Below are 12536 nucleotides of genomic sequence, written 5' to 3'. Positions count from 1 at the left end.
GGACCCCCCACCCGCTGGAAGGCAATCACGTAGATGTACGTGATTATGCCTGCCTGTGCCATTGTGCTGACGTACAATGGCAATACGGCGGTCCTCAAGTGGTTAAAGTCCCTTGTTTTATATATAACGCTTTCTCTTTAAGAATTACCACATTCATGCTATTTATCCATTCTCTACTGGACGGAGGTGACACTGACAACCATCTTAGGCCAATCAGTTTCCTTGCCTGAAATGGGCATCTCGGGACCGCCGTCTGGCTCCTTCCTGGGTTTCCAACTCCCCCAACTAATCACAGGAGACAATACTTCGCCTCCATCCTGGTGGAGGTTCCAAACACCCGATCAGCAGTTCCTGTCACCTCCGCCCAGTAGCGGATCGACTTCGGGCATCTCCAAAACATGTGAATCATGTCTCCCGCCATGTCCCCGCACTGGGGGCAGCTTGCATCCGGCCATCGGCCAAATTGAAAGGTTACGAGGAGTATAATAGGTTCTATATAATAAGAACAGATGTGACATCCTCTGAGAGGGAGAGAGTGATACCAACAGAGCCAGTACAAGAATTCGATTCCGTTGTATTTCGGAGATATCTCCCACATCTTTTTCCCACTTCCTCTTGTACATAGGGTCTATCCCTCCCATTCTCCCCTTGTTTATATGTGGGTTTATTTTCGAAATCAAACCTTTTCCTGTTTCTGCATTATTTTTTGAAGAACACATGGACATCACTGAAGTGGAGAAAGCTGTTCTTTTTGCACTGTGAATGCACAATTGCACTTTATGTTTGGATTGTTTATGATTTTTTTCACTTTATTATTCACCATTGGATCATTTCTATTTTAAATTAATATTGTGTTATTAGCATTTTTATATGCACTGCAGCACTTTCGTTTGTTTTATCACTAGGTTTTATCACAGCACAAGTGGTATTTTGCTGGATACACAGCATGAGTGTAATTTTTGTTGTTTACACATTAATTATTTGTAGTTTATCACGTTTTTATGACATCTCTATTTTTATACACTTGAACACTTTATTTGCAAGTTTATGATAAGAATTCTTGCTTTACATTATTTAGAATCATTTTTTTTATTCTGTGGGATATATTTTCCAATTTTTTATTGTATTTATGGTAGCGCAGCACCTTTTTTATCACTGATATAGGCCACTGTTGTGGCACTGTCAGATTGGATTCTGACAGGGCAATCCCGTAAATCTGAGCGTCCAGGCCTTCAGGGCCAGGCGCGTTGCAAGGTCATTTCTGATTTGGACCTTTTTCCTTGGACAGATGCTTCTTCCAGGACTGCTCCCCAGCCCAGAAGGCTGGTATCTGTTGTTACCACCTTCCAGGTAACTGGTAGAAAGGATCTTCCTTTTTTGAAGATTCTTGGGTATCAACCACCAACTGAGGTGTTGACGCACTTTGGGGATAAACGCATTGGGAAGTCTAGAGCTTGGATCTTCTTGTTCCAAGTTGACAGGATACTGTTTTGCAAGAGTCTTGAATGCAACTGCGCTTAAGGAATGGCCTCGAATGAAGCCACCATCTTTCCCAACAATTTCATGCAAAGTCGAATAGAAGGATTCTTCTTTGTTTTGACCAACTGAATCAGTTCCCTTATAGAACTGTTCCTTGCCTGGGGCAAAAACACCTTCCTCTGAGCTGTATCTATGATAGGACCCAAATACTGCAATCTCCTTGATGGTTTTAAGGAGGATCTCTCTAGGTTGAGAATCCAACCTAGGTATTCCAGGTAGCTGACTGCGGTGACCAAGCATTGGTTTAAGCAGGCTACCGATTGATCTATCAAGAGTAAATCATCTAAGTAAGCTAGAATCGTTGAACCTTGAGCCCTTAATTTGGTTAAAGGAGGAGCCAGGACCGTTGTAAACACTCAAGGTGCAGTAGCTAGACCGAAAGGCAGAGCTACACACTGAAAATGAAGATTTTCTATCTCTATCCAAAGCTAGAAAGAGAGAGTTTTTTTTTTTCTGGATCCCTGGGAACGTTTCATCTGAGAAAATGAGGAGACGGGAAGTCTCGGAACTCTAGTTTACAACCTAGAGATATTGAGAAAGCCACCCATCCGTCTCCTCACTGTTCCTGCCAGACCCTCGAGAACTGCAGAAGTCTTGCCCCCATTTGAGTGAGCGGGGGCGCCCCTTCATAAGGAGGTTTTAGTATTTCGTTTTGTGGGTTTCCTCCCCCCAGTATCTCTTTTGACCCTGGGGCTGACCCTGAGGTCTACCTCTTGAACCTGAGGGTGGAGGCCATCGTGACTGCCTGCAGGCTGATGCTCCTGGCACTGGAGAAGAAGCTTGTTTAAAAGAAAAAGCTTAAACTTCTCCTTAACTTGTAAAAGGGAACTTTTGCCATTAAAAATTCTTTGGATGTTTTTATCCAGATCATCCCCAAATAACCATTCGCCGTGAAATTGAAAACTGGCCAAGAGCTTTTTGCATGGCGCTTCGGCTGACCAATTTTTCAACCATAAAATTCTATGCACATGTACCACCCCTAGCATAAGCCGTGAGGCTTGGAGAATAGAATCTCTTGTAGTGTCTACTGTAAAACATAATGCCTCTGATATCCCAGGCAAATCCTGGGCCTGCTGATCAGGAATAATCTTGATTACCTCTTTAAACTGGTCCTTTAAGGACTGAGATACCCCGATCGATGCCAGCGCAGGCTGAACCACTGAACCTGCCAGCTAAATATCGTTTTTAAATAGGAATTCCAACTTATTATCTGTTGGATCCTTCAGCATTTGAGCATTGTCTACTGGACAAGTCAAGTTTTTGTTCACAGAGGATATAGCAGCGTCAATTGCTGGAATCCCCCATTTCTTACAAAACTCTTCCATCATAGGATAAAGTGTTGAAAACTTTTTTGGAGGAAAAAACTTTATCTGGTTGCTCCCATTCAGAATACATCAGCTTATTTAGTAATGAATGGCTAGGAAAAGCATGGAATAGTTTGGGGAGGCTTTAGTGAGAGATTGTACCAACAACCTTTCTTATTAACCTAATCCTTCCGTATTAGGTTCTTTGGAAGAGGAGTCACTAGCCTCTTCCTGGTCCCCTGAGAGAAATTTGTCATCTCTTGCCCCCTGTTCCTCAGTTTGAGGGTCCTGAGTAATGGACGGGGCCTGTTATGCTTAGTCCCACTCTGGGGAGGAAAAAACCTCTTTAGTAATATATACAGGGGCTGCAGTGTTCAGATCAGCTGCAACACTCAACGTCCCTGATGGCTCACTCTGATCAGCCAAATCACTCTCAGTGGAGGATGCCTTTTGAGATGGTTCTAGGCTTCCTTATGGCTGTAGAAGTCTTTCTAGAGCCCTTTTTTGAGATTCTTTTACCCTCCCCATCTGACCATAGCCCGATGCACAAAGCAGAGGTACTACCAGAAGGAATGCATCCACTGCTTGAGCAATAGTCCAGCCCTGCCGCTGCTATCAATGCTCAGCTTGATGGAAAAGTAAATGTGTCAAAAGAAATGCCTCTTTCATGCCACTCTTGCTCTTGTGTCCCTCTGCAGCTTGCAGCAGTAACAATGGTGCTTTTTAAAACACATTTTCCCGCACTGGATGTTGGAGGACGCCAATGCTGCGCTAAGCCATGCCCTCCTCTGTCGCCTACGGTCCCCTCCTCTCTTTTAAAAAAAAAAAAAAGCTTTCCCACGTGAGCACGGGCCTCTGATCCTGTGGGATCATACAGTGAGGGGGAAAATGGCAAAGAGGGAGCCTGGAAGTCGCTTAGTAGGGCGGCGTGCCGTTCGTTTTTTTTGGGGTTTTTTTTTTTTTTTTTTGGTGCTTCTTCCTCGCGAAGAGGGAGAGAAAACGGCACAGGTGGGGGGAGTCTAGTGGGAGGAAAACCTCCCCCCAGATTTACTGGAGGTCTGCTGCTGGCTGGAGGAAAGGAATCTGCTGTACCAGACACAACGTGAGCTCTCTGAGGAAGCGTGAGAAGGTATGTGCTCTATACAGCCCCCAGTGGTGACACCTACGCATGACAACATTCACTAAATTAACCACTTGCCGACCGCCGCACGACGATGTACGTCCTATTTTTGAAGAGGGATATCTCGATAACGGCAGCAGCTGCTGCCACAACCGAGATATACATCTCTTCAGGCGGCGGTCGGCTGTACGATAACGGTGGTCTCCGCGGCAGATTCGCCGCAAGATCACCGCTATCGGCGGCGGGATAGGTGCCCCCTCCCGCACCTTCCGCCGCTTACCGGAGCCGTCGGTAGCGGCGGAGGCGATCGGGTCCTTTCATCTGCTGGGCATAGAGACAAGTGAGGCTAAGATGGCCCCCACTTGTCTCTATACCATAGGAGGGCGGAAGCGACGTCAAAACGTCACTTCCGCCCATACCTCTTAAAGGTATATTTTTTTTAAATGTCAGATTTTCTTTTTTTTTATTTTTTTTATTTTTTTTGCATTTTAGCCAAATATGAGATCTGAGGACTTTTTGACCCCAGATCTCATATTTAAGAGGACCTGTCATGCTTTTTTCTATTACAAGGGATGTTTACATTCCTTGTAATAGGAATAAAAGTGATCAATTTTTTATTTTATTTTTTTAAAACAGTGTAAAAATAAATAAAATCAATTAAAATAAATAAGAAAAAAAAATATGTAAAAACACGACGAGCTTGCGCACAGAAGCGAGCGCATACGTGAGTAGCGCCCGCATATGAAAACGGTGGTCAAACCACACATGTGAGATATCGCCACGATCGATAGAGTGAGAGCAATAATTCTAGCCCTAGACCTCTGTAAAGCAAAAAATGCAACCTGTAGAATTTTTTAAATGTCGCTTATGGAGATTTTTGAGGCTAAAAGTTTGACGCCATTCCACGAGCAGGCGCAATTTTGAAGCGTGACATGTTGGGTATCAATTTACTCGGGCGTACCATTATCTTTCACAATATAAAAAAAATTGGGCTAATTTTACTGTTGTCTTATTTTTTTACTCAAAAAAGTGAATTTTTCCAAAAAAAGTGTGATTGTAAGACCGCTGCGCAAATACGGTGTGAAAAAAAGTATTTCAATGACCGCCATTTTATTCTCTAGGGTGTTAGAAAAAAAAACAAGTAATTTTCTAGCAAAAAAAAAAACTGTTTTAGGCTAGGTTCACATTGCTGCGATGCGGGAACGCCGCGAATCCGCGGCGTTTTCCCGCATCGCACACCTCCCGCCGGCAGTTCACACTGCCCTATGCGGACGGCTGGGGGTGTCAATGTTATGTTAATGACACCCCCAGATCCGTCGGCATATCGCAGTGCGATCTGCCGACTCGCACAGGAATCGGATCGCATGGTGTGAACCCCCATGCGATCCGATTCCGTTGCGGACCCAAAAAAGGGTCCCGTGCGAGTTTGCTGCGGGACCGCTGCGAGTTCAGCCATACTATCTGTATGGCTGAACTCGCAGCGCTACGGAGATCGGATGTGATTTGCTGTGCGAATCACATCCGGTTCTCCCCCCGCAGCGGTGTGAACCCAGCCTTAAACATGTAAACACCAAGTCTGAAAAAGAGGCCTGGTTAACCACTTGCCGACCGCCGCACGACGATGTACGTCGACAGAATGGCACGGGCAGGCATATGGGCGTACCTGTACGTCCCTGCCTTCCCGCGGGTGGGGGGCCCGATCGGGCCCTCCCCCCGGTGCCAGCGGCGGTCGGTTTTCGTTCAGAAGCGATCCGGGATGAGGGAGCGGCCATTCATTCATGGCCACCCCCTCTCGATCGCTCCTGACGAATGGAAGTGAGGCGTGACATCACTTCCTCTCCTGTAATGTAAACACAGGCAGAGGAAGTGATGTAATCTCTCCTCCGTGTCGGTATTTTTCGTTCCGGCACCGAGGAGAGAGCATCGGTGAGTTGCACCAACACGACACTTCACAGTAGAACATGTCAGGCACACTCTCACCCCCCCCTTCACCCCCCGATCACCCCCCCAATTACCCCTGCCCCCCCAGTCACAGTGACACCAATTGCATATTTTTTTTTTGCATTGGTGTCATTTGTGACTGTAATAACTGTTAGGGCAGTTAGGGTTAGCCCCCTTTAGCTCTAGGGTACCCCCCTAACCCCCCCAATAAAGGTTTAACCCCGTGATCACCCCCCGTCGCCAGTGTCACTAAGGCTGGGTTCACATTGCAGCGGTTTATGAGAACGAATGTGATTCGCACCGCACTGCAGTGCAAATCACATCCGATCTCTGTGCGATTCGAGTTCAGCCATACAGATAGTATGGCTGAATTCGCGCCGCACCCGCCGCAAATTCGCACGGGACCCTTTTTTTGGTCCGCAGCAGAATCGGATCGCATGGGTGTTCACACCATGCGATCCGAGTTTGCAGATCGCACTGCGATATGCGAACTGATCTGGGGGTGTCATTAACATTTCACTGACACTCCCAGCAGTTCGCATAGGGCAGTGTGAACTGCCGCCGGGAGGCATGCGATGCGGGAACCCGCCGCGGATTCGTGGCGTTCCCGCATCGCTCCAGTGTGAACCCAGCCTAATAAGCGATCGTTTTTCTGATCGCTGTATTAGTGTCACAGGTGACGCTAGTTAGGCAGGTAGGTATTTAGGTTCGCCGCAGCTTTTTATAGCGCCAGGGACCCCCATATACTACCGCATAAAGCCCCCTGATTGCCCCCTAGTTAACCCTTTCACCAGTGATCACCATATAACTGTTACAGGTGACGCTGGTTGGTTAGTTATTTTTTTATAGTTTCAGGGCACCCGCCATTTATTACCTAATAAAGGTTTAACCCCCTGATCACCCGGCGGGTGTCATTTGTGACTGTAATAACTGTTAGGGCAGTTAGGGTTAGCCCCCTTTAGTTCTAAGGTACCCCCCTAACCCCTCCAATAAAGGTTTAACCCCGTGATCACCCCCCGTCGCCAGTGTCACTAAGGCTGGGTTCACATTGCAGCGGTTTATGAGAACGGATGTGATTCGCACTGCAGTGCAAATCACATCCGATCTCTGTGCGATTCGAGTTCAGCCATACAGATAGTATGGCTGAATTCGTGTCGCACCCGCCGCACCCGCCGCAAACTCGCACGGAACCCTTTTTTTGGTCCGCAGCAGAATCGGATCGCATGGGTGTTCACACCATGCGATCCGAGTTTGCAGATCGCACTGCGATATGCGAACTGATCTGGGGGTGTCATTAACATTTCACTGACACTCCGAGCAGTTCGCATAGGGCAGTGTGAACTGCCGCCGGGAGGCATGCGATGCGGGAACCCGCCGCGGATTCGTGGCGTTCCCGCATCGCTCCAGTGTGAACCCAGCCTAATAAGCGATCGTTTTTCTGATCGCTGTATTAGTGTCACAGGTGACGCTAGATTAGGCAGGTAGGTATTTAGGTTCGCCGCAGCTTTTTATAGCGCCAGGGACCCCCATATACTACCGCATAAAACCCCCTGATTGCCCCCTAGTTAACCCTTTCACCAGTGATCACCATATAACTGTTACAGGTGACGCTGGTTGGTTAGTTATTTTTTTATAGTTTCAGGGCACCCGCCATTTATTACCTAGTCTCACTAGTGTACCCCTAAATTTAGGGGTGTCTACTTTCCAAAATGGGGTCATTTGGGGGGGTTTGTGCCATCTTGGCATTTTATGGCCTTCAAAACTGTAACGCCCTTAGAAAGCCTGAAGGCGGTGTTTGGTTTTCGGGGCCCCGTACGCGGCTAGGCTCCCAAAAAGTCCCACATATGTGGTATCCCCGTACTCAGGAGAAGCAGCAGAATTTATTTTGGGGTGTCATTTCACATATGCCCATGGCATGCGTGAGCAATATATCATTTAGTGACAACTTTGTGAAAAAAATAAATAAAATAAAAAAGTTTGTAATTTTCCCGCAACTTGTGGCAAAATATAAAATATTCCATGGACTCAACATGCCTCTCAGCAAATAGCTTGGGGTGTCTACTTTCTAAAATGGGGTCATTTGTGGGGGTTTTGTGCCATCTTGGCATTTTATGGCCTTCAAAACTGTAATAGGTAGTGAGGAGTGAAGTCAAATATTTACGCCCTTAGAAAACCTGAAGGCGGTTCTTGGCTTTCGGGGCCCCGTACGCGGCTAGGCTCCCAAAAAATCCCACACATGTGGTATCTCCGTACTCAGGAGAAGCAGCAGAATTTATTTTGGGGTGTCATTTCACATATGCCCATGGCATGTGTGAGTAATATATCATTTAGTGACAACTTTGTGAAAAAAAAAAAAAAAATTAAAGTTTGTAATTTTCCCGCAACTTGTGGCAAAATATGAAATATTCCATGGACTCAACATGCCTCTCAGCAAATAGCTTGGGGTGTCTACTTTCTAAAATGGGGTCATTTGTGGGGGTTTTGTGCCATCTTGGCATTTTATGGCCTTCAAAACTGTAATAGGTAGTGAGGAGTGAAATCAAAAATTTACGCCCTTAGAAAGCCTGAAGGCGGTGCTTGGTTTTCGGGGCCCCGTACGCGGCTAGGCTCTCAAAAAGTCCCACATATGTGGTATCCCCGTACTCAGGAGAAGCAGCAGAATTTATTTTGGGGTGTCATTTCACATATGCCCATAGCATGTGTGAGCAATATATCATTTAGTGACAACTTTGTGTAAAAAAAAAATATATTTTTTTTTTTTGTCATTATTCAATCGCTTGAGGCAAAAAAATAAAATATTCAATGGGCTCAACATGCCACTTATCAATTTCCTTAGGGGGTCTACTTTCCAAAATGGGGTCATTTGGGGGGGTTTTGTACTGCCATTTTAGCACCTCAAGAAATGAGATAGGCAGTTGTAAACTAAAAGCTGCGTAAATTCCAGAAAACGTACCTTAGTTTGTAGATGTGACAACTTTTGCGCAAACCAATAAATATACAGTTATTGACTTTTTTTTTACCAAAGACATGTGGCTGAATACATTTTGGCCTAAATGTATGACTAAAATTGAGTTTATTGGATTTTTCTAATAACAAAAAGTAGAAAATATCATTTTTTTTCAAAATTTGCGGTCTTTTTACGTTTATATCGCAAAAAATAAAAATCGCAGAGGCAATCAAATACCATCAAAAGAAAGCTCTATTTGTGGGAAGAAAAGGACGCAAATTTTGTTTGGGTACAACATTGCATGACCGCGCAATTACCAGTTAAAGCAGCGCAGTGCCAAATTGTAAAAAGACCTCTGGTCATTTACCAGCAAAATGGTCCGGTCTGAAAGTGGTTAAAAGAAAAAACGCATGGGGTTCCCCCCAAAATCCATACCAGACCCTTATCTGGGCATGAAGCCTAGCAGGTCAGGAAAGGGGGGGGACGAGTGAGCAGCCCCCACATCCTATACCATACCAGGCCACATGCCCTCCACTTGGGGGGGTGGTGCTTTGGGGCGGGGGCCCCCAAAGCACCTTGTCCCTATGTTGATGGGGACAAGGGTCTCTTAACTACAACCCCTGACCCCGTCCCCCCATGTAAATGAGTATGGGGTACATAGTACCCCTTCCCGTTCACCAAAAAAGTGTCAAAAAGTTAAAACAAAACACAGACAGTTTTTGACAACTCCTTTATTTATTTCTTATTTTAAATAAAACGTCAATCATGCCGCCCGCCGACCCCAAAAAAAATAAACTCTCCATTTTCATTGGCGGACAACCACCGAATGCCTCCTCCTCCATTTGACAGTTCTTATATATGTAAGGGCAGGGCCACCTGGCGATGCCACCTGATGGCACCCCCCCTTGTTACATCTGGTGCATGCTGGGTTGGTAAAGTCACAATGGGAGGGCACATTTTTTTTAAATTCATCTGTCAGAGGGGAAGCCCACTGACAGCTGATGACTCATCAGTTGTTAAGGACTCCATGGCCCGCTCCTTAACAACCAGATTTTACTGCACCCTGATTGGGCAAAGCTTTGCCCAGTCAGTGCTCAGAATGCACTTTGTAGCGCGCAGTGCATTGCAGGGCATTCGGTGTCTAACACCCTTGCGAATTCAGGTGTTCCCCAAACGAGGCCGAACAGCCAATGTTCGGCCCGAACTCTCTGGCCAAATCGTTCCCCAAACACTATTGGTGTCATTGGGAGGAATAGTGCCCCATTGCTGATGTCGGTGTGAGGAATGGTGCTCAGACGGCCAGATAAAGGCAAGCGAAGGGCTGCATTCGGCCCACAGGCCACAGTTTGGAGACCACTGATCTAGACTCCAAAAGTGTCCAGTTTAGATTCATAGCACTCTACGAAATGATTTGCTTGGTTCGTTTTCTTGTGAGTCCTAATAGTAGAGTGGTGATCGCATATTGGGTCACATAATCTTCTTGTTCCAACATACTGTTTTTTTATACATTGTACAAGATATAATTTACCTGGCATCTGCTCTAGCAGTTCACCAATTCTCTCATTTCAAATCCACATTTGAAAAAACCTACTCTACCTAACCAAGTATTCCTTTGTTGTCATTTATTCAAATGAAAATGACTTGGGGATAGAATATCACCTACTGAAGGTGCTCATTAGCTACAAATTGCACTTCCTGGGATGGGACCTCCCTCAAACCTGCAACACTTGTTCCTCTCTAGCATAGGAGAGCATTTCTAGAAGTTGGGTATCGGTATTATTGTGTTTGGATCCTACGATCACTCACTGAACCCATCAGAGAAATATCCAGGTACCTGTAGTCAATACTCGTAATTTGTTCAGTTCCAGTGAACCTCAAATTACAAGAGTTGTCATTTAAATATCCCAAAAACTCATTGATTGAAAGACCTCGGTCTACAATAAAGATTATATTGTCAGTGTATTGGAAGCACCCAATCCCATCTGCAGAGATGTGGTGCTTCTCCCACCAACCCATAAACAGGTTGGCCTATGTGGGCATCAACTTTGCACCCATGGAAGTACCACATCTCTGAAGATAAAACATCATCATAACATAAGTAATTGTGAGTCCATTTTTTTTCCTTCTGATTCTCCCAGAGCTTGAAAATTTAGGTGTGCCTAGAGGCAACTCCATTTCTCAGTACTCAGTACTAACATTGAGCGCCCCTAAAGCTGCTTTATCCCAGGAATGATGACCAACAACCTTTGGACTGTCATTTCTTCATAACCCATCCAACTACTGAAAATTCCCCTTATCAATTATTTAAAAAAAAAAAAAATCGAATTAATCAATTATTCAAATAGAATCAATACTCAATAAAAATAAACACTTTTATCACAAAGGCACAATTTTATTGTAGTCATTATTTTTACAATTTTTTTGTTAATTATTTACTTTTCACTCTTCACCATTAACTACTGAATATCCAATGCATACGACAATTTATAATATTTAAATAAATGCACACAAACCCTTTTGTTTTTATATTTGCACGCCTTACTTAATTTTTTTTCTATATTTTTCTATATTTTTACCATTCAACAAAATTTTTGTTACTATAAAACATAAAAACTTGACTTATAAAAAAAAAAAAGGGAAAGAAAAACACAGCCACCTAGAGTTGATTATAGTTTTTGGCCTCATGCATACTGACCTTTTTACAGCTGCTGTTTTTGGCCTTTTCTGCAGTCAGTAAACACCCCTCCATGTTTCCTATGTGTCCATGCTCACACAGACTGTTATCAGTATTTTTTGACAGGGGTGTTTTCTGGCTGGAACCCCAACCCCAAGTACTAGTAAGATTGAAGAGGAGTTTTCAGCTGTAAAAATGCTCTAACATTGAAAAATGCAGAAAAACGCGGCTATTCTGCATTTATGAGTGTTTTGTGAGCCATAAGTTTTTGTGGGAATATAGTTTTGCTAAAAAGCGCTAAAAACGCAAAGGCTACTACAAAAACGCTGCAAAACTCATTATGCAGCTACAACTTTCTAGCGCTAACGCTACTGGTGTTTTCATAACGACCAGCATGCATGAGGCCTATTAAGCAGCGTCAAATGGAAAGAATGATAGCACTAAAGATTGACATCTGGGGAAAATGAATCAAGAATCATAATGTAATATTTAAAAAGGTGAAGACCTGTGTGGAGGACTGGTAAAGACAGGTGGTTGAGCTGCATTTTTATCACCCTCTTCACCCAAGCTGCAAAGGCAGCCGTATGAGGGTGTAGACATGTCGCGGCCATGATGCGGCAAAAATGATCCCCCTTGTCAAGAGAATGTGGATACACCAATGATTGGTATGTGATGTTCTTTTTTTTTGCTAATTTTTGAATACAATAAAAAAACAAATTGCCATAAATTAAAAAAAAAAAAAAATTTATTTTATGTTCTTTATTGTATTCAAAAATTAGCAAACAATGTAAGAATTTAGTTTTTTAAAATTTTGTGGCATTTTTTTTTACAGTTTGTGGCATATTTTGGCATACTTTTAAGATACTTTTACTTTTAAGACTAGCAAGGATTTGCATGATTGGTAGGTGATTTTTTGTGATTTTTTTTTCTTTTTATTGCTAATTGTGACAGATCCCCACTGTGTGCAAAATACAATAAAGAAAAATGTAATTCTAAAATCAAAAACAGTCA

The sequence above is a fragment of the Lithobates pipiens genome, unplaced genomic scaffold (assembly GCF_037356315.1).
Source record: "Lithobates pipiens isolate NorthernLeopardFrog02 unplaced genomic scaffold, aLitPip1_a1.2 Scaffold_22, whole genome shotgun sequence".
NCBI lineage: Eukaryota > Metazoa > Chordata > Amphibia > Anura > Ranidae > Lithobates > Lithobates pipiens.
The sequence above is the reverse complement of the archived record's forward strand: the minus strand, read 5'-3'. Positions refer to the sequence as shown.